The sequence below is a fragment of the Bidens hawaiensis genome, unplaced genomic scaffold (assembly GCF_021521415.1).
Source record: "Bidens hawaiensis isolate Kalapana, Puna unplaced genomic scaffold, B.hawaiensis_p1.1 tig00054765_1, whole genome shotgun sequence".
Lineage (NCBI taxonomy): Eukaryota > Viridiplantae > Streptophyta > Magnoliopsida > Asterales > Asteraceae > Bidens > Bidens hawaiensis.
This window is the reverse complement of record NW_027506301.1, coordinates 49840-70189: the sequence shown is the minus strand read 5'-3', so window position 1 is coordinate 70189 and position 20350 is coordinate 49840. Positions and strand designations below refer to the sequence as shown.

At 33.6% G+C, this 20350-nt stretch overlaps 1 pseudogene across 1 annotated transcript in view; it reads left to right on the top strand.

Moving 5' to 3' along the window:
* The window catches only part of LOC143617416 (peroxidase 52-like), a 30476-nt pseudogene extending 10417 nt beyond the window's left edge, over positions 1 to 20059 (top strand). The window contains exons 2-4 of the transcript XR_013150829.1: positions 18790 to 18981; positions 19127 to 19292; positions 19589 to 20059. The product of XR_013150829.1 is annotated as a peroxidase 52-like (transcript). The remainder of the gene's footprint in view (positions 1 to 18789; positions 18982 to 19126; positions 19293 to 19588) is intronic.
* The last annotated feature ends 291 nt before the right edge of the window (positions 20060 to 20350 follow it).

Here is a 20350-nt window from a genome sequence, read left to right as displayed (position 1 = left end):
ACATTAATTCTCAACTTAAGGTTACCGAATGCCATGTCAACAGTACCATTTCTACAATTAATGTTGGCATTTGCGGTAGCCAAAAATGGTCTACCGAGGATAACCGTAGGCTGTTTGGTCCTTTCACCCGAAACATAATCAAGGACCAAAAAGTCAAATGGAAAATAAAAGTCTTCCACCTTAACAATAACATCAGTCAGTATTCCTCGGGGAAGTTTCGGTGTCTGGTCAGCCAAGACAACCGTGGTGGCAGCCGCACGAAGCGGGCCAAAGTCATACTGATCGTATAAACTGCCCGGGAGAATACTGATGCTAGCTCCAAGATCTAGAAGGGCCCGAGTCATTTTAAAATCAACCACTTGAATGGGTATAATGGGCGTTCCCGGATCTTGTAGCTTCGGTGGAAGCGAACCCGAAAGAATTGCACTCACATTATCGGTAAAATCAATTTGTTTAGGAATCTTATGACTCCTTTTTTGTTTGCACAGCTCTTTCAAGTACTTGGCATATGCGGGAATTTGTTTAATGGCATCTAAAAGAGGAATGTTAATTTTAACTTGTTTAAAAGTTTCCCACATTTCTTCTTGTTGCGGGCCCCGTTTTGATGCCATCTTCGCCTTTGATGGCGCCAACAAAGCATCGGGATATGGAACGGTTTTCACCTTTTCCTTATCCTTAGAGTTGTTGGTGTCATCCTTTGGAACCGATTTATTATTTTTAGTTTCACTTTTGTTAGGTTTATTTAATTCAATCGGTTCTGGCTCGTCATCACTGACGAGAGTTTCATCTATTTCTTCCACCACCCCATCAACCAACGGTGGTGGACCCCAACTTTATTATCATATTTCTTACCATTACGTAAAATACTTACCTGGTTGACGTGCTTTTTCGAACTTGAACCGTGATGATTCGGGTTGACTGTGGTGTCACTCGGAAGTTGGCCCGCATTCTTTTGTAATTTCGCCATGTCTGAAGCGAGCTGACCAATTTGCTTCATCATTGCCTCCGACGATTTATCCCTTAACTCGAACTGTTGCTTCGTCTCAGCCTTTTGATCAGTCATAACCTTCAATAACGCGTCCAACTTTGAGTGTACTGAGTCGTCCGAATTACCCGAGGACCGTTTTTGCTGATCCTGGTTACCCGAAAAATTTTTACCCCGGTTACTGTCTCTGTTATACCCCAGATTCTGATTACTCAAACCCTGCTGGTAACCGCTCTGGTGGTAATTACCCTGCGATCTGTTCTGGCTCGATCCTTGAAAGTTCGGGTTCAACTGAGAAGACGCGTTCCCTTAGCGAAAATTCAGTTGGTTCCTCAGGACCGGGTGATATGTGTTCGAATTGAACCCTTGGCCTTTGGAATCCCGGTAAGTATAATTACCTTCCTCGGTGTCATCCTCCTCATCATCATAATACTCGGGGCAATTTTCTGCCTTATGCCCGAGTTCACCACAATCTTCACAAACCGGGAATTTAAAACCAACTTTCCCGACCACTTTTTTCTTACCCTTTTTCAACTCAGCCAGTTCACGTTCCAACTCAGTAATTCTTTCAGACTCACTCGCAACTGACTTAACTGACCTTGATGAATTACCCCGTCTTCGTCTTTCAGCTGCTGCTTTAGATTTCGAATCTTCACACATAAACTCTAGAAAATCCCAATCATCTTCCTCAGGTTGATTAAGCAACAGACCATTACACGAGGCCTTAAGATGCTTTCGGTCCTCGTATGTCAACCCATCAACAAAGCAATTTACCGGTTCCCACAGTTCGATTTGGTGATTTGGGCATTTCCTGATCATGTCTTTAAACCTGGTAAAGGCTTCATGAAATAACTCACCATAGAACTGTGAAAAGTTGCGAATGTCTGAACGGGCCTCGGTAGTTTTCGACTGTGAATAAAACTCGTTTAGAAACACGTGCTGCATCTCGGCCCAATTTCTAATACTGTGCATCGGTAGTGAATTAAACCAGAGTTTCGCTTTGTCTTTCAGGGAAAATTGGAATAATCGCAACCGGACTTCATCCTGATCGAACGTACCATCACCAATAGACCCGCAAATAGCCGAAAAATCGGTCAAGTGCGAATACGGTTCTTTCGAAGCCAACCCGTGGAAATGAGGAACTATGTTAATGTAAGATGGCTAGGACTTGAAAGTTTGTTGTCCCTGCACTCGTTCCTATGGGACCAACGGGGATGCTCCGTCCGAGATAGCCGGTCTGAACCGACTGTTAGCACCATGAACTGGAGCCATATAATTCCTCCTAAGCCCCCCAGGGTTTCCCAAACTACCCCGGTTAACCTGAATACCACGAACTCTTTCGGGTCGTTCAGCCCGATTCACCCTGTCTCGACCCCTTCCGTTTCCGTTAACTGGTTCAGCCTGTCTTCGATTAACCGGCTCTTCTACCTCTTCACCCCGATCACCATAACCCACATCTTCCTGCTCAAAACCTGCGTTTTCAGGCTCAACTGCCCGATTATTTCTAACCCTTCTGTCTACCTCATTATCAATCTCCAAACCTTCGTTTCCATTATTATTTTCCCCTTCTTTTTCCTCTTCTGTCGGAATACTCGGTTGAAAATCATCGAAATTTATCCGAACTCGGTGGTTGGGGTTATTAGTTGGAGCGGATGGTCCGGCTCAGTCAAAGTTGAGGTTTAGGTTTCGTCTTGGGTTTTGGTTTCGGGTTCTGGAAGCACGAGCTGAGTGATTTTGGTCATTTTGGTTATTGAAGTCTGGTAGGTCAGGTATGTTGGCTGGGTGAAACGCGTTGGTTTGTGGGAGTGGGTCTTGGTTTTGGTTATTGTTCTGGTTCTGGTTTTCGTGTTGGTTCTGGTTCTGGTTTTCCATCTCTGAATTTCTATTCTGAACTCGGTTCTGCCGAGCTAACCTCTCTATTTCGGGCTCGTAAATTAACGGAGACTGTCGGCCCGAATGGCGGGTGTGCATAAACCTGTAATCTGCACAACTAACACAACATGCGTAAAATATAGACAAATAAAATTTAAACTAAAAATTGAAAACAAAATTAAAATTAAACACAAAAATCAAATAACACGAAAAACACTAAGCGCACTAACTCCCTAGCAACGGCGCCATTTTGATGACCGTCGTTTGAGTCAATCAAAAAACCTAATTATTCTAAATAGTTAGAGCAAGTAGGGTATAGTATCACAAGGAGTATGTGGTCATTGCTATTCGTGTAACAGATTCAATATTATGAAATACTGGTTTTTAGTGCTGATCACACAAGCAATAGTTTGAATTAAGAGAACTAAGCAACGAGCAAGCAAACGAGTATTAAGCAGTTAACAAAGCAAACCACACCCGGGAATTCAAGTAAGCAACCAAACAGTATCTCATGCAACCTAACAGATTGATTATCAACGATTAACTGAAAACTGATCAACCAGACAAAACCTTAGACGTCAACAATTACTTTACACACGGCACTGGTTATCAAACAGTCCTTGCCAGTGTGACTCAGTTAAGGGTAATTGTACGTTTTATCGTATTCAATCTAACCAAACAGTTATATGACTAATTACCTAGCAACTGGTAACAGATCGTTCAGACCAACGTAAACCTAAACCGACCGAACACACAAAAATACTAAATATCAATAATCATATATCAATCATCAATAACAAAACATAAGTATTCTTAATCACATGAGAAAAACTGTAAATGGTTACAAACTATACATCCCGGGTGCGATTCTAGGAGATTAGCCGAGCCTAGACATCATCAAATCTTCGATACGGAGGATATGGATCATGCGGAAGGTCTTAGCACAAGCTATGGTGGTCAAAATCGCCTCTATGGACTGCTGGAATCGCCTTTGGTTCGTAAAAACGGAGTTAGGGTTCTTGAGAATGAAAAATATTATTTAACCTAAATTTCCCGTCTGAGAATCCCATCGCGATACGCGATGGGGTCTTCAACGGTCCATCGCGTATCGCGATGGACCAGGAAAGTCAATGAACAAATTAAACCCATAGCGATACGCTGTGGGCCTTCAGCCAAGCCCATCGCGTATCGCGACGGGCCGTGTCATCAGCAAACTTCTTACTTTGCCTAGTTTCGCGTGTTGGACATCCCGGGTCTTCATACCGTGTCACCACATGTCCAAATTATGCACTTTAACATCTGTGACCTGAAATCCAGTAATACACGTATGAAGTATCGAAAGTTCTAGAATAAACAGTTAAAACTAAACAATAAACGAACTAAAACATAAACAAATTAACCGGCCATCACCTTCGCCATCGCCATCTCCATCGTCCTCGCCTGAGCCCGAGTGCGTCGGGTGCTCCGCACTCTCCACTAGGACCACTAGGTGCATGCTAGACATAAAAGAATATTACTATGAAAACTTTTTTTTCTTATAAAGAGCTTCCAAATTTATCTCACTTTCCATGTGAGATGAAATTTATCTTCCTTCTTATTTCCTTCCTATGGGATTATCTTTCTTATGAAATATTTTTATTTTCCTTATTTTTTTAACATGGAATGATTTTATTTCCTTATTTTATATTCTTATTATTTATTTTGAAAATATTTTTGGTCCTTTATCTTTATTAGATTGTTAAACTTGAACCGAAATTTTGGGGATGTTACATCTTTAATGCATAAGAATATGAAAGTCAAAAGCATGTATAAAGTACCATAATTCTATCAAAAAAATAATAAAATTAATAAAATAATACAAATAAATACATGATTATACCCGACCATCATTACCTGAGAATACTTTTAAAATAATACATCAACGTATACTATTGAATAACAGCAAGAGACCCAAATCATTTTATTTTATTAGAATATAAAACTCATTTGATCATAATGAGTAGAGTTAGTCTACACACTCAACAAGACTATTTCACCTGAGGATATAACCACGGAGCACACTAGCATTTCCACTCAGTTTTACGCATGCCTACTATTTTTAACATCTCAAAATTTCTAAAAATAATATTAATTATATTATTTAATATTGATGGGGAAGTTTACTCGGGTTAATGGAGAAATAATGAAATAAATTATGGGTTATTATGAGTCGGGCTTGTGTTGGGTTAAGTAATATGGGTAATGGACTTGGATTAGAAAGGAAGGAATATAGATCATGGGCTCAAGCCCATGACCCATAATATATAAACCATAATCACCCATTAATCCTTTCACTTTCACATATTCCATACACCACCCAAAACACACACTTAGCTCTCTCATCCTACTCTCTCTCTCTCTCTCTCTCTCTCTCTCTAGCCGAATCACCAAAAAGAATCAACTCCCGACCCGAGGTAATGATAGTATGATATAATATAGATCTAAACCCATTAGATCTAGTTGTGAAACGACGAGCCAACACCTTAAACCGTTAAAGTCACGAGATCCGAATGGAATCGGGTATAAACCGATCAAAAGATGAGCTTAGGAATCACCCTAGCTCAGATCTGGATCAAACGGGATGAAAAACGGTGAAAATGGTGGTGAAACAAGCGAGATCTCGCTTTTCCGGCGAGATCCTGTTTTTCCGGCAATGGCGGCTCCAGAACAGTGGGGAATGTCAGAGAATGTTCCCTGACATTCTCTGACTTAACCCAAATTCGTTAGCGCGGAATTAACGAATTAGCGGTAATTCGTTATGTTTATTCGCTAAGGAAGAACAACGAAATAGCTTCAATTAGTTAAGCAATTCGTGATGATCATTCATTAAAGTCAGTTCGTTATGGAAATCCAGTTCGCTATGTTAAGATGACGAATTAAGTGATTCGTTACTCACCCAGTTCGTTATGTTAAGATAACGAATCAGGTGATTCGTTATCCACCAATTCGCTATGTTCAGATAACGAATCAGGACTGGTGTTCTGAATAACGAATTAGACTTTGAAGTAATGACAGAAGTGGTCCCTGGACTTAAGATAGAATGATTTAATTACTTAGAAGCCCATAGACTTTATTAATTATATAAGATACCTTTAAAGATTAGCGAGTAACGATTAACTAACCGGGTAAAGATTCAATGAAGTATAACCGGCTAAGACGTTTAAGATTAACTAAGCAAACAGTTAGGCACGTCTAGAGCAGTATTTGATATTGTGTTTATTAAACAGTTGGTCGCGCACAGCAAAAGAAAGAATAACCATAAACGGAAGACGTAACAAAGTTCAGGTGAGTTTCTAGCCCCACTTCCTTGTTATGTTTTCGAGGCTGTGTGCATACTCGATGTGACAGTTAATACACTTATCTTAAAAGGTAAGTGTATGCCATGTATGATATATGTGATAGATACGAATGATTGCTTGTCGATACGTGAACGATCTTCGGATATTGCATGTATTGCCAAGAATAGTGATTATCTCCTTATATGGATATTGAATAATAACTTGTTATAGAGTTTCCTTCTACGGATAATATATATAGAGTGTTCCGTCTATTAATAGCATAGTGTTCCTTTAACGGATAGCATAGCGTTCCTTTAATGGATAGCAGAGCGTTCCTTTAATGGATAGCCTAGCGTTCCTTTAATGGATAGCATAGTGTTCCTTTAATGGGTATTATAGTGTTCCCGCTATGAGAAGTATATAGGGTGTTTCTTCTACGGAGAGTGTGTATATATATATATATATATATGGAAATGGTAATAGTTCTTCTAATAGATATTCGGTGACGTTCCTCTTATGGATATTTATACGCGGTTAAGATATGTATGTATGTACGATATGTGTATGTATTGTATGTCTCCTGTTAAACTAAAACTCACTCAGGGTAGCTGACTTTTAGTATGCACGCAGGTGATCAGACTAAAGAGCTAGCATGAGGACGACACGTGGCATGGATTGAACGGCTGGCATATGAAGACAAAAGAAATAGTGTTTTAAATATGATGTTTTAAGTTGATTTTAGAGAAAAGACTAAATGTTTTTTAACAAATGATTGAAGTTAACGTTTTCGTGAAAGTTTTAATTAACTCTGATTTGTAAGAACTGTGTTTATGAGTAAATCCGACGTAAAGTAGGGCTACCGGTTACGGGGCCTTACACTATTGAACACATACTAGCCATGACACGACGTTTCATTTGTAACGCGTGTATTCCTTAGATTCAACTAGCCTGAATGCTTTTATCTATAGACTGATGTTATGCATAATGTTTTGAAAATCTATTCAAGCCATTTGATGTGTATGAAATCATTTTCACGTTTAAAAATAGTTAACGAATTAAGCCTATACTAATCTTTTGAAATTCAGCTCTTTGCATGTTTCTTTAGCATGTAATCAAATCATAGGTTTGTATAGATCACCTTATCTAATTTTGTAATACTAGACCATCACACGTTCACATTTCGCTCAAACCTTGTTTATAATGTTTATCGGATTTAAAACCTTTTTATTAAAATATTCATTTCGCTTTCTGATAGACCATTATAACATAGCTAGACTACTAGTTCGTCTGTCTAACTAGTCTATCTTTATTTGAAAGTCATTTATTCATCATTAAGAAACGCTCATTTTGTCAAAACCTTTTAAGATTATTTTATATAGTTTAAATAGCTATTTTAAGGTTTGATTATACCTTGTTTAAGACTAAAGTTTAGATCTAAATAACATGTATAATGCTATAAACTCGTAATATTTAACTCATATAAGCTTAACACTAACAATATGCAGAGCCGGCTTTGGGTGGGGCAGGGAGGGAGACCGTCCCCGGCTAGATCACCTCAGTAGGCTCTAATTAAAAAGAATTACATTTTTTTTAAAAATAATATGTAATCTTAATGTTTAAACTCAATTACTCAATTCATTTAAGTCAAATTCTATAAAGAACAAAAATCACACAACCAAATCATAAAAAATAGCCCATTTTAACATTTAATTGTTTAAACCCAATAATTTTATTTATTTATTTTACTAAAGGCCTATATTTTTGTCCCGTTTCAACTAAAACTTTTTTTAACGGTTCTCAGATATGGGCCATGCCAATTTGAAAAATTGATCATCTTCACTATCACATTTGACGGTAAATAATAAATTAGCTCAATGTTCTTATCCTTTTGCTAAATTTAGGAGTTTTTAGCAATATGAGTAGTATCAATCATGTTTGAAGAGAATAGGAGTAAGACCATGAACTTGAATGCAATGATCTTCAATCTCTGCAAAGATAAAAGAAAATGTAAGTCCCTGGTGCGATGGTGATCGATACGAGATCCGCTCGAGGTCTAGGTGTGCGGAATCCTCCTAGACTCTTTTATGGTGTTGGAGACGAAGAACACGAATAAACACAAACAAACATACGAATGGGATAAACGAATCTGCAGATCCTTTATATAATATTCAAAACACATTACATACCGAACAAAAACAAAATACGGCCGACCCGAGGTGAGCTCTACCTCGGGTCTGCCCACGCGACTCTCCCTATCTGTTTTCTCTAGACAACTAGTCTGCTCTCTCTCTCTCTCTCTCTCTTTTTCTGATCAACAACATTAACCCTAAACATAACACACATATATATAGATATATATCTTCGCGGGCTTGGGCTTAGGCCTCAAGGTGAAGTTATTCCTAACTTCACCAACACGTGAAGTTGTTCCTAACTTCACCAACATGTGAAGTTGTTCTAACTTCACTAATGACGAAATTGGCTCCCTCCACAACTTCTCCCCAACTAGTCGGAATTGTATAGCGACGGTCACAAAATGCACCAACAGACTCCCCCTTGACCGTTGCTCTCAATTCTAACAAACACAAAAGACCATCTGTTACAAAACATGCACCAACAGACACCCCCTTAACTGATGATCTTCTGTTTTCTTCTTCTTGTAGGACTCGATCTTCAGACATTGCACTGTGATCTTCAAGGTTGAACTTCACATATACATGCAACATAAATCCTGTCTTCAACCAGCCGTGTCTGAAACTGTCTTGTAGCTTCACAAATCTACCAATCACCCGGCGTCTTCCATATCAGATCTCCCCTTCAGTGTAAGCCCCTCTGAACTATATCGATCGAGATATTTGACCTGCATCCTAGTGCCTAATCGATCATCTCAACCATTCGGTTAGTAAGATAAGGTTCAATCTTCAACTACTCAACAGCAAGTGATCAGTTTCATCACAAAACCACCTTGACAGAATCTAACACACTTGACCATAAATATATAACGGGTTTCCTCATTTGATATCGCAAGCCACAAAAATTGGCCTTACAATCACCCCCTTGACTTATTATATCAAAAACTTCGTTGAACCATGTCTCGCATCTTCACAAATCAACCCTATAAAGCCGAAGCATCTTCAATCACCAGGGATAACGATCAAATGACTTTCTTATTATTTCCGAGAATGAAATTATTTAAGTAGCTCACCCCTAATAAATAAGTATCACAGATACTCGTAACCCACGTTTTCAGGTTGAGAGCTTAAACAATTTAATTCCTGATTAAATCAAACTTTTTCAAAAATTTTCACATTAATATATAAGCATCTCGGATGCTCGTATCCCACGTTTTCAGGATCCAAGTCTCGAACGCCTTGAAAATAACATAAATAATATGCTTTGAACACGATCCAATAATGACGAAAACCCGAACAAAATTTGACTTTCTTCAGTTGGTCAACTCCAAAAAAAATATTATCTCCAAATTTTTCCTCAATGATCCTCTCTTCATATGAATGACATATGAAAATTTTCGTTCAAGAAAATTTCCCGTGTATATATATATATTATTTTTTGGATAATCATATCTTGAACGTAGGAGGAAAGGAAAACATATCGTTAGACTGACCTACGGGTGAACATCGCATAACTTCGCCTGTGAACTTCACCTGATAACTTCACCCCTCTTTAACTTCACCAACTGTTAACTTCACCACCAGATAAATTCACCACCAGATAACTTCACCCTTCATTAACTTTGCCTAGCATTAACTTCACCTGACTTTAACTTCACCTGGATTTAACTTCGCCTGGCTATAACTTCGCATGGCTATAACTTCGTCTGGCTTTAACTTCACCACCTACTAACTTCGCTAAACCCTAAAATTCGATCGACAACTTCGCCAAAACCCTGTAACTTCGCCGTTTCCGTCTTCCCCAACTAAAATCAGATCTGAAACGTGCCAAAAACACCAAAACACAGATCTCGAACCATAGCATAAGAGCCTACGGCTCTGATACCACTTGTAAGTCCCTGGTGCGATGGTGATCGATACGAGATCCGCTCGATGTCTAGGTGTGCGGAATCCTCCTAGACTCTTTTATGGTGTTGGAGACGAAGAACACGAATAAACACAACAAACACACAAATGGGATAAACGAATCTGCAGATCCTTTATATAATATTCAAAACACATTACATACCGAACAAAAACAAAATAAGGCCGACCCGAGGTGAGCTCTACCTTGGGTCTGCCCACGCGACTCTCCCTATCTGTTTTCTCTAGACAACTTTTCTACTCTCTCTCTCTCTCTCTCTCTCTCTCTCTCTCTCTCTTTCTGATCAACAACATTAACCCTAAACATAACACATATATATATAGATAAATATCTTCGCGGGCTTGGGCTTGGGCCTCAAGGTGAAGTTATTCCTAACTTCACCAACAGGTGATGTTATTCCTAACTTCACCAACACGTGAAGTTGTTCCTAACTTCACCAACACGTGAAGTTGTTCCTAACTTCACCAACACATGAAGTTGTTCTAACTTCACCAATGACGTTGTTGGCTCCCTCCACAACTTCTCCCCAACTAGTCTGAATTGCATAGCGACGGTCACAAAATACACCAACAGACTCCCCCTTGACCCTCTCAATTCTAACAAACATAAAAGATCATCTATTACAAAACATGCACCAACAGAAAAATGTATCACGTTTGAAGGAAATAGGAGTAAGACCATGAACTTGAATGCAATGTTCTTCAACGTTTGCAAACATAAGAGAAAATGTGGGTTGTTTTTTAGACTTTCAACAGGTTAGGTATTGATAATCTCAATTTCATGCCTAGTTAAATAAAACTTTTTTTAACCATTATAATTTTTATACTTTTAATACTTTGATATATGATAACTTACATGCATATTGTCATTAACATATGTAAAAAGTTCATTATGATATATAAACCCATAAAAGATAAGCAAACATTTGGTATTAAAAAAGAAAGTAAAATATAGATAATGTTATTAAAAACCTTAAAAAAAGTTCATTTATAAGTTTTCGAGTATATACTTCGGGTATGCGAGTAAATGTTTTCAGGTCGCTATCAACTAATCCCACACTAGCAAAAATTTTAAAACTAATTATAAACGCAAATGAAAAACGTTTTACCCGCCCAAATATTTTTAGTTTCAAATTTTACCAATCAAGGGTTTTAGTGCATTAGGACATGAAGTCCAATCACATAGAGAAGAAGGTTCATTTTAAAATTCAAAACAATTTAAGAATTCTTATCAATTACTAAATTATATTAGTGATTATTTTAATATATTTAAGATTATTTAAGGCTTGTTTTCTCACTTCTTAAATATATATAAACAAAACCTTTAAAAGCTGTTTAGTTGTTCCCTACATTCTCTTAAGCCACAAGATTTCTTTATTTGTAAATGGATGATTATATCGCTTTTGACCCGAATTCATGGGCACGGGTCTCAACAAACCCAGATAGTCCTTAAACGGGTTATAACATCTTATTAAATTAAAAATTAATCTTATCAATATTTGATATGAAAATCCTATAAAATAAGGATATACTAAATAATAGTATCTAATTTTTTTAAAAAAAAATATATTATTTATAATTAAGAAAACAATTTTATAGTAAAAAGAAAGCGGGTCATAGGTCTCGCCAATCCCATATAGCTTTTAAACCGATTATAACATCTCATTTATTTGTGAAACTTTTTCATCATAAAATCCTAGGTATAATATTAATTTCCTTACAATAAATAAAATTAAAATCCAATATATATATATATATATATATATATATATATAATATTAGAAAAAAATAATGTAAAACAACTCCGTAATACGGAGGATAAAAGCTAAATTATATATATTAGAACTCTCAAATAACTTAAGAACTATATATATGAGTGTTTTTGGGGTTCATTTTTCTATCCATACAGGACACTCAAATTTAAGGACAACCCTACTTTATCTCCCTCGACTATGCTTGCAAAATGGATATCTACAAGCATTCAACATATGATTAGTCTATAGTTAACAACATAATAAAGCAGTTATAAATAATTTATTACATAGCACCACTATTTAAGAGAGAGAGAGAGAGAGAGAGAGAGAGATTCAAATGAATTTCAAATTGTCATGTTCTTTTCCATCAATAGGAGATGAGAACTTTATATTTAAGCATGCCCGGAATAGGCAATCCAAAGATTGGTGATCTCTTGGGAAGATTTTGCTCTAACAACTAAGTATGTATTAAGCTCGTTGTGATAAAACGGACAATAATGATAGCTATAATAGGTAGAATGTTACAGTATACACACACACACACACTCATAAGATAGTAATGATTAGTCTAACCTATTTTTGCTCAATGGATAGAATTGGTTCATGGTAAAACTTCATATAGATTCGATATACTTTTATCCTTAACGAATGGCCTGCCATTTGATCAAGGTCGAAGCATATGGTTGCCAACTTGGTTAAACGTAGGTCACATAAACTTTTTGGCTTTGCAATCAACTACGTTAATCTTAGTAAAAGATACATTAGATGCACGTGGTACCAAGTTAATGCCTGATAAAAAGGATATTGATTATTGCTTAACTAGTTTGAGACCCGTGCATTACACGGGTAATTGATAAAAATTGTAAAAGAGAAAATTATGATTTGCCTCCATGTGCTTTAGTGGCACGCAACACGCAAAATCGGACTCGGGGCCTGTAAAGTGCTCCCGCCCATAAAGCATAGGGAAGCAAATTATAATTTTTCTCATTTTAAAATTTAAACATTAAGAAATATACAATCAACGATGAATTTATCATATATTGTTGATACAATTACAACTTACATTGAAATTACAAGAATTACAAAAGAAACATTACACAAATACTTTACAAATAAGAACATTTCCTTGTACACTACATTTGTGCTTGTATTATATTATCTTGTTTATCAAGAATCAAATTCTTTAGCACATGTCTGCTTGTAACTCTTGACAAGGCAACATATAACCATCCATGTAAAAACACGGATTCTTTCAAGTAAAAAGATATATGTTGGTTATTTTTTTTATTAAATTGGATACTTTTAATAATATTATACTAACGGACTTTTAATTCAAAGTATTATACCAATTGAATCGGAAGTTGAATGAGCATGATAAATTTGCTGTCACCAACCGATCTGTATTGAAATATTTCAAGTTTTTTTTTAATTTATTACAATTAAAAGTCATATAATCAAAGAATATATGAAATAGTTGAAAGTATTACACAAGGAATGCAATTGGCATAAATATGAAAAAGGCATACTAACCTGTTTGCCATAGTTGTGAAAACATTGATCACTGTATGAGTTAGCAAAGTACCACAGGTTGTTCTTATATATAATACTTGAAAATACTAGATAAAGAATGTTTTAAACTTTGAATACTAATCCCGTGTGATTAGTGATAATTTTAAGAAGAAATTGCAATATTTAATTATATTGATATATCTCTATCTCTATAATTATTTAAAACAATTAAAAAATCATGATTGTAGTTTTCAAAATAATGAAAGAATTCAAATTTAAAGGATACAATCATGGTAAATGAGCTGACCAGATTAAATAAAAACCGTTATTATAGCTTGATCATATTAGACCCTTGATTTCTTTCTTAAAAAAATCTACCTAAAATAATCTATTGATTTATATTTAGGAAAAACTGAAAAATCAAATCACACACATTTATATTAGTTAAAAGTGTTAAATAATGAATATCTATAATTTGATACACCCCGTGTGATTAGATAATTTCATTTGGAAAGTTGTTGAAATATTAAACACATAGTAATCATGATTGTTTTCATACTTATATAGTTATATACTAGGGTATAGCCCGTGTTACACATGGGTGGAAAAACATATCAATAAATCATATAAATATAGACAACATATTCAACCAACACAAATATGTTTCGAGGAAAATGATACTTTTCGGCTGACAAAAGTAATAAACTAATTATTAATCTTAATACAATAGGGTTTAAGTGATCAATAAGAAACTTTAAAAAATAAAACCAACATACTACAAATGACATTGTCATTTAACAATCCAAACATACTACAAATGACAAATATTGCTAATAAATAAAAATAACATATTCAAAAATATTTATAAAAATATATAGGAAGAAAAAAACATAAAGTAATTGTTAACATCATTACTTTATTTAAAATCAATTTCATTATATAACTTTTTTTAATTGTATACATTAATCTTGATATTTATGCGTAATTAAAAATTATTCAAATATTAATTAAATGATAACTGCATAATTTGAAATCAAAAGTACAACTATAATACAATTAATATGTTATAAACAAAATGGATTCATAAGTTATAAACAATTACAAAAGTTTAAATACACATACATATCTACCTATACTATGAGTTTGACAACAAAACATTGTCATTTTTCATAATATACATATATAATATGCAAGTAAACATAAAAGTAACATTTATAAATTTATCTAACAGAACAACGAAAAAGTAAAATTTATATAATATGAAATCAAAAGTACATTTATAAATTTATCTAACATAATATACATATATACTATGAGTTTGACTTGCATATATAATATGCAAGTCAAATTTTTCATAATTTGACTTCCATAATTACTCGGGTCTTTTGGAAAGCGTTAATAATTTGACTTCTAAAATTAAGTAATTTAATTTGACTTCAACAATTAAGTAAATGGAAATCAAATTGTAAATTAATTAATTATCTTAAATATCTTTAAACAAAAATCAACTGTCATAAATTGAATTAAAGGTAATTAATTTGCAATGATTTACGTGAACTTAAATGTTGGTTATTACATTTTTAATTTAATAATGGTTACCATACCAAAAAACTTACCAAATAAAAACTAATATTTAATAAACGATTATATGAATAAAATACATTTAATATTAATCAGAAATAATATATAGACAATATAAAATTGTGAATCACCAAAGGAACTTCACTTAATACAAGTAACTTTTGAATAAATTTTTAAATAGAACTTGCCCAATAATCAAAATCATGGAAATGTGAAAATAAGTGAAAATCATGGAAACTTAATAATTGTATTTATGTAATTAAAATCATGAAAATACATTGAATATAGAAAATATAATGTAAATGCTTATTTGCAATAAATTATTATATTGCAAATCTTTTAATTAAAATCATGGAAACTTTATAACTTATTTATTGGGTTTTCTACATATAACGTAATTGGTTATATATAGAAAATATAATGTATCTTACAATATAATAACAGAATAATGTTTAAGTCAAAGATATTGAAATATAAAAATAGTAAGGTGGAAATGTTATTATTTCTGTCAAAATAAGATGTAACAATAAATTTGAAAAGATAATAAATTAATAATAACAAAACTAATAAACTTATAATAATTGTTATAAATTATAGAGGATTATCATTAATAAAAAAAAATATATGATACAAATAAATTTTTCTTTAAATGGACTTTGACCAACAACAATATATGGTTGATTATATAAAAATCAGATAAATTACATGAATTGCGAAAAATAAATAAATACATGAATAATAACAAAAATAATATACATCAATATTAAACAAAAAATAAGATATCTTATCAACAAATCTTCAACCGACGAAATTAGCTATATCAAGTTGGTAACATAACCTGAAATGAGAAAATTAAATATTAATATTAATATTACATAATAAACAAATTACCAATTATGGAAGATTTGAATTATGTAAACAAATGTAAAATTGATGTTCTAATTGATAACCAGAATATTTGAATCGCGTTACCGGAAAAACGAAATAGGGATAATCTCCATTGTATCTTAGATTTTGATATATAACCTAAAGAGATTATAAGAAAATCATATAATAATTAATATAAATACAAACAAAAACGGAAAACAAAAATCTTACCGGAAACTTTACCGAAAAACATTAACGGAAAACCGTAATAACTTCAAAAATATCAATTCAATCTTGGATTTTGATATAATAAGAGATTATTACAAAATCATATAACAATTAAAATAAATATAAAACCATATCGGAAAACCTTACCGGAAAAAGATATAACCTTGCCGGAAAATCATATAGCATTGTTGGCCATTAGAGTATAGTATATAACCTTACCAGAAAACAATTAATCCCGATCTACATTACCAGAATATAAAAGATGGTGGATGGTGGAGTTAGTAAACCGAGAGAGAGAGAGAGAGAGAGAGAGAGGGAGGAGAGAGAGAGAGAGAGATTAAAATGATTAAGATGGAAAATCTTAAGGTTTAAATATAGTGTGTGAGATGATTTGACAATAATAGGCAATGTTTTCAGACCCGGCCCGGACGTCGACCCGGAAGCCTTGTCGGGTCAAAGGTCGGACCGACCCGGGAGGGCGGACCGGTGTTTGACCCGGATGACATAATATATAATTTAAATATATATATATATATATATATATATATATATGTATATATATATATAATCTAAAGAATTTCTTTTTTAATTAATTTTCATTGTTTAATATTTTGTGAAGATTTTGTTGGACATGCATTAATATACATAGGATTTATTTCCATTTTTGAGTTAATTTTCATTGTTCCCTTCCAATATATATATATATATATATATATATATATATATATATATATATGTATATATATATATAATCTAAAGAATTTCTTTTTTAATTAATTTTCATTGTTTAATATTTTGTGAAGATTTTGTTGGACATGCATTAATATACATAGGATTTATTTCTATTTTTGAGTTAATTTTCATTGTTCCCTTCCAATACAATGTGTTTTTTTTTAATATATAGGATATATTTTTCATTTTTAAGACATCAAGATAGCTTACTTGGATGGTTTGTGTGCTATGTATTAAGACTTTCATCTCGCTCAAATCCCAGGTTCGAATCCTAGTCCACACAACTAATTTTTGATTTATTAAAAAAATGTTTGATGACTTGGCAATGATATGATATTGATGTAGAGAAGATAGTTGAATGACATGTGGACAACTGATCTGGAGATGCAAGTTGAATGACATGTGTATAAATTGTATTGTTTTAATAGTATGTAAAAATGTATTAATAAGGAAAAAATATAATTTAATACTTGGTTTTAAGGTTTAAAACTAATAATTATTCGTATGATTAGAGTTTTAGCAAGAAAACCAGAATTGTAGGTTTCCAAAGTTTCAGCTAAAACTAATAATGGTTTTAATATTTACCTAAAATTCACTTAATTTAAAAAAAACTAAATTTAGTGATTTTAATGAAAATGTTAAAACTTTGCACATTAAGCAAAATATAGTCAACACAAATATGAATAACGAAAAAACAAACAACTAATGGTATCTTAGTTATGAAAAAAAAATACATAATGAAAAGTTTTAAATATCTAATAAATCGTGATTGTAGTTTTCCATATAAACAAAGAATTCGAATTTTTAGGAAGTATTGCAAATGAGTTGACCAGATCCAAAATAATGTTTGTTGAATTTATGTTTTTGAAAAAATGCTAAAAAATAAGAATGGCTAAGGGAGTGACAAGTATCACAAGTAAGTAGTCTTTTATTATAATAGTAGATTTTTCGAAAAATAGAGGATTTTTTTAGAAAATGTGGAACTTTTTTTAAGCTAATACATTTATTTTTTCCTTTCGTACTAAAAGAAATAGAAGGTTAATAAGTGTTTACTAAAAACTTAAAGTGCACTTCTTTTTTCAGCGTACAATATGTCAAACTCTTGCCTTTATTCTCTCTCCATTAACCTAATCTAACTTTTGTTTTTCTTGGAAGATGATGCATTCGACTATTATTGCAAAAGCTTAAAAGAATGGGTTTCATTTTCTTTTTATTAGATAAATATACTAGTTAGGATTTATATTAGATAAAATATATTAGTTAAGTACTAACCAACACGTTAACTCGATATATAGTAATAATTCAGGATGTAATCTGTTTTTATCAATTTAATATTCCCTAAAATACCTAATCAGGTTATTATTGTCAATTTGCTAACCGTATATATGACACGTTCAATGTGCACCAACTCTTTTAGTTAATTTGTAGATAAATAAGTACTCGTACATACTCTTGATCAAGTTTAGTGAAAGAGAGACGATCATGCAGTTATATAATTGTCTTATGTTTCACGTTTAAAATAGTAGGGACTTGGGAGATGTATATATATGCATAATTAATGCACTTCTTTACTTAAAATTTCTTTTTTTATTCAACGTGTTACATTATATCTATTTAGATATTACAAAGAATACTTCAATATGTAAGAATAAACCGACACTTGGAGCCTAGTTTTCTAGAAAATCATCATTCAGTTATTCAAATATGCTACATGGTGAAAATCACATCTTTTATTTCCTTGCAATTGTCAAACCTAACTACCAACATTACATCATAATCATGTAGCTATCAGTCTTAGTTTTCATTATTTAATTGTCTCACTTTACTTATATTTGATTATCATTCTGTTAGTTAAGTACGTATTATATTTAATTACAACGTATGATTTTCAGGGATGTGACTGATCAATCCTTCTTGATGATACATCCTCTTTCATCGGTGAGAAACGGGCAGCTCCTAACTTTAGATCCGCTAGAGGGTTTGAAGTCGTGGACAATATAAAGTCGGCTGTCGAAAGTGTATGTCCTGGTGTCGTCTCGTGCGCTGATATACTTGCTATTAGTGCTAGAGACTCGGTTAACATTGTAAGTTCTGTTTTTATCATAATACTTATCTAGTATTTAGATTGAAAGCTAATTAATCCAGCTACTAACCAACTAAACTAAAGTTTTAAAACGTTATTTATGTACTAATACATTACTAATCTAGTGTGGAATGAATTTTATGAAGCTTGGAGGACCTACTTGGGGCGTAAAATTGGGACGTCGCGACTCAAGGACCGCAAGCCAGGCTGCAGCCAACAACAGCATTCCTCCGCCCACATCGAACCTCAATGCACTCATCTCTTCCTTCAGCGCTGTCGGTCTTTCGGCTAAGGACATGGTGGCTCTATCAGGTTAACACCTCTCTCTCTCTCTCTCTCTCTCTTATCCATATATGTATAATTTCAAGCTCTCTCTATGTATATTTTTCAATACAAATACATATGATGATAATATTTCAAAAGCTCATATTCTATCTTATTTTAAGTTAACTAATTATATAACCAGTCCGACCAGTAAACTAGTAAGATGTCTGATTCGACATTTTCTCTTTCGGTTTTGACCCAAACTTATTTTTAAAACTGATTCAATATTTCTCAACACGTGTGTTATTATAAGTTGACTATATATTTTTTGCAACTGAATACAGGTTCCCACACAATCGGGCAGGCAAGGTGCACCAGTTTCCGAGCCCGAATTTACAACGAAACCAACAACTTGGATGCCTCATTTGGTGCCCAAAGGCGGAACAACTGCCCGAGAGCCAGCGGCTCTGGGGACGACAACTTGGCACCACTTGATGTCCAGACTCCAACAGCCTTCAACAATGACTATTGCAAGAACTTAATCAACCGAAAGGGGCTGCTACACTCCGACCAACAGCTGTTTAACGGCAGTTCAGCCGACTCTACCGTCAGACAATACAGCAGCAACCCAAGTCAGTTCAGTGCCGATTTTGCTGCAGCCATGATCAAGATGGGTGATAATAAGCCGTTGACTGGATCTAGTGGTGAGATCAGGAAGAATTGCAGGAGGCCTAACTAAGGATTTTAATAAAGATTGGTGTGTTTTGATAATGAGTTAATTTTAAGATTTATATATGATAACTGTGTGGATTGAATGTTGAAGTGTTGGTTTTTGATTTTTGTACTTTTTTTTATGTGTAGAATCCTAAAATATGTGTTTCCCTTGTTTAAAAGTACCATGTAATGAATAATATTTTAAACTTTTATTGAGTTTTGTCATTATATAAATATAATGTTTTCTTGTTGGGTAGTTAAATGCGTGGCGCACATAATCATTTCTTTTATTGTGCTGGCAACAAAAAAGAACGATGAATGTGATTTTCTTTTATTCTTATGTCATTGTATAACCATCGGTTTGAACAGGTAAACAAGACGTCCGGTTTAAA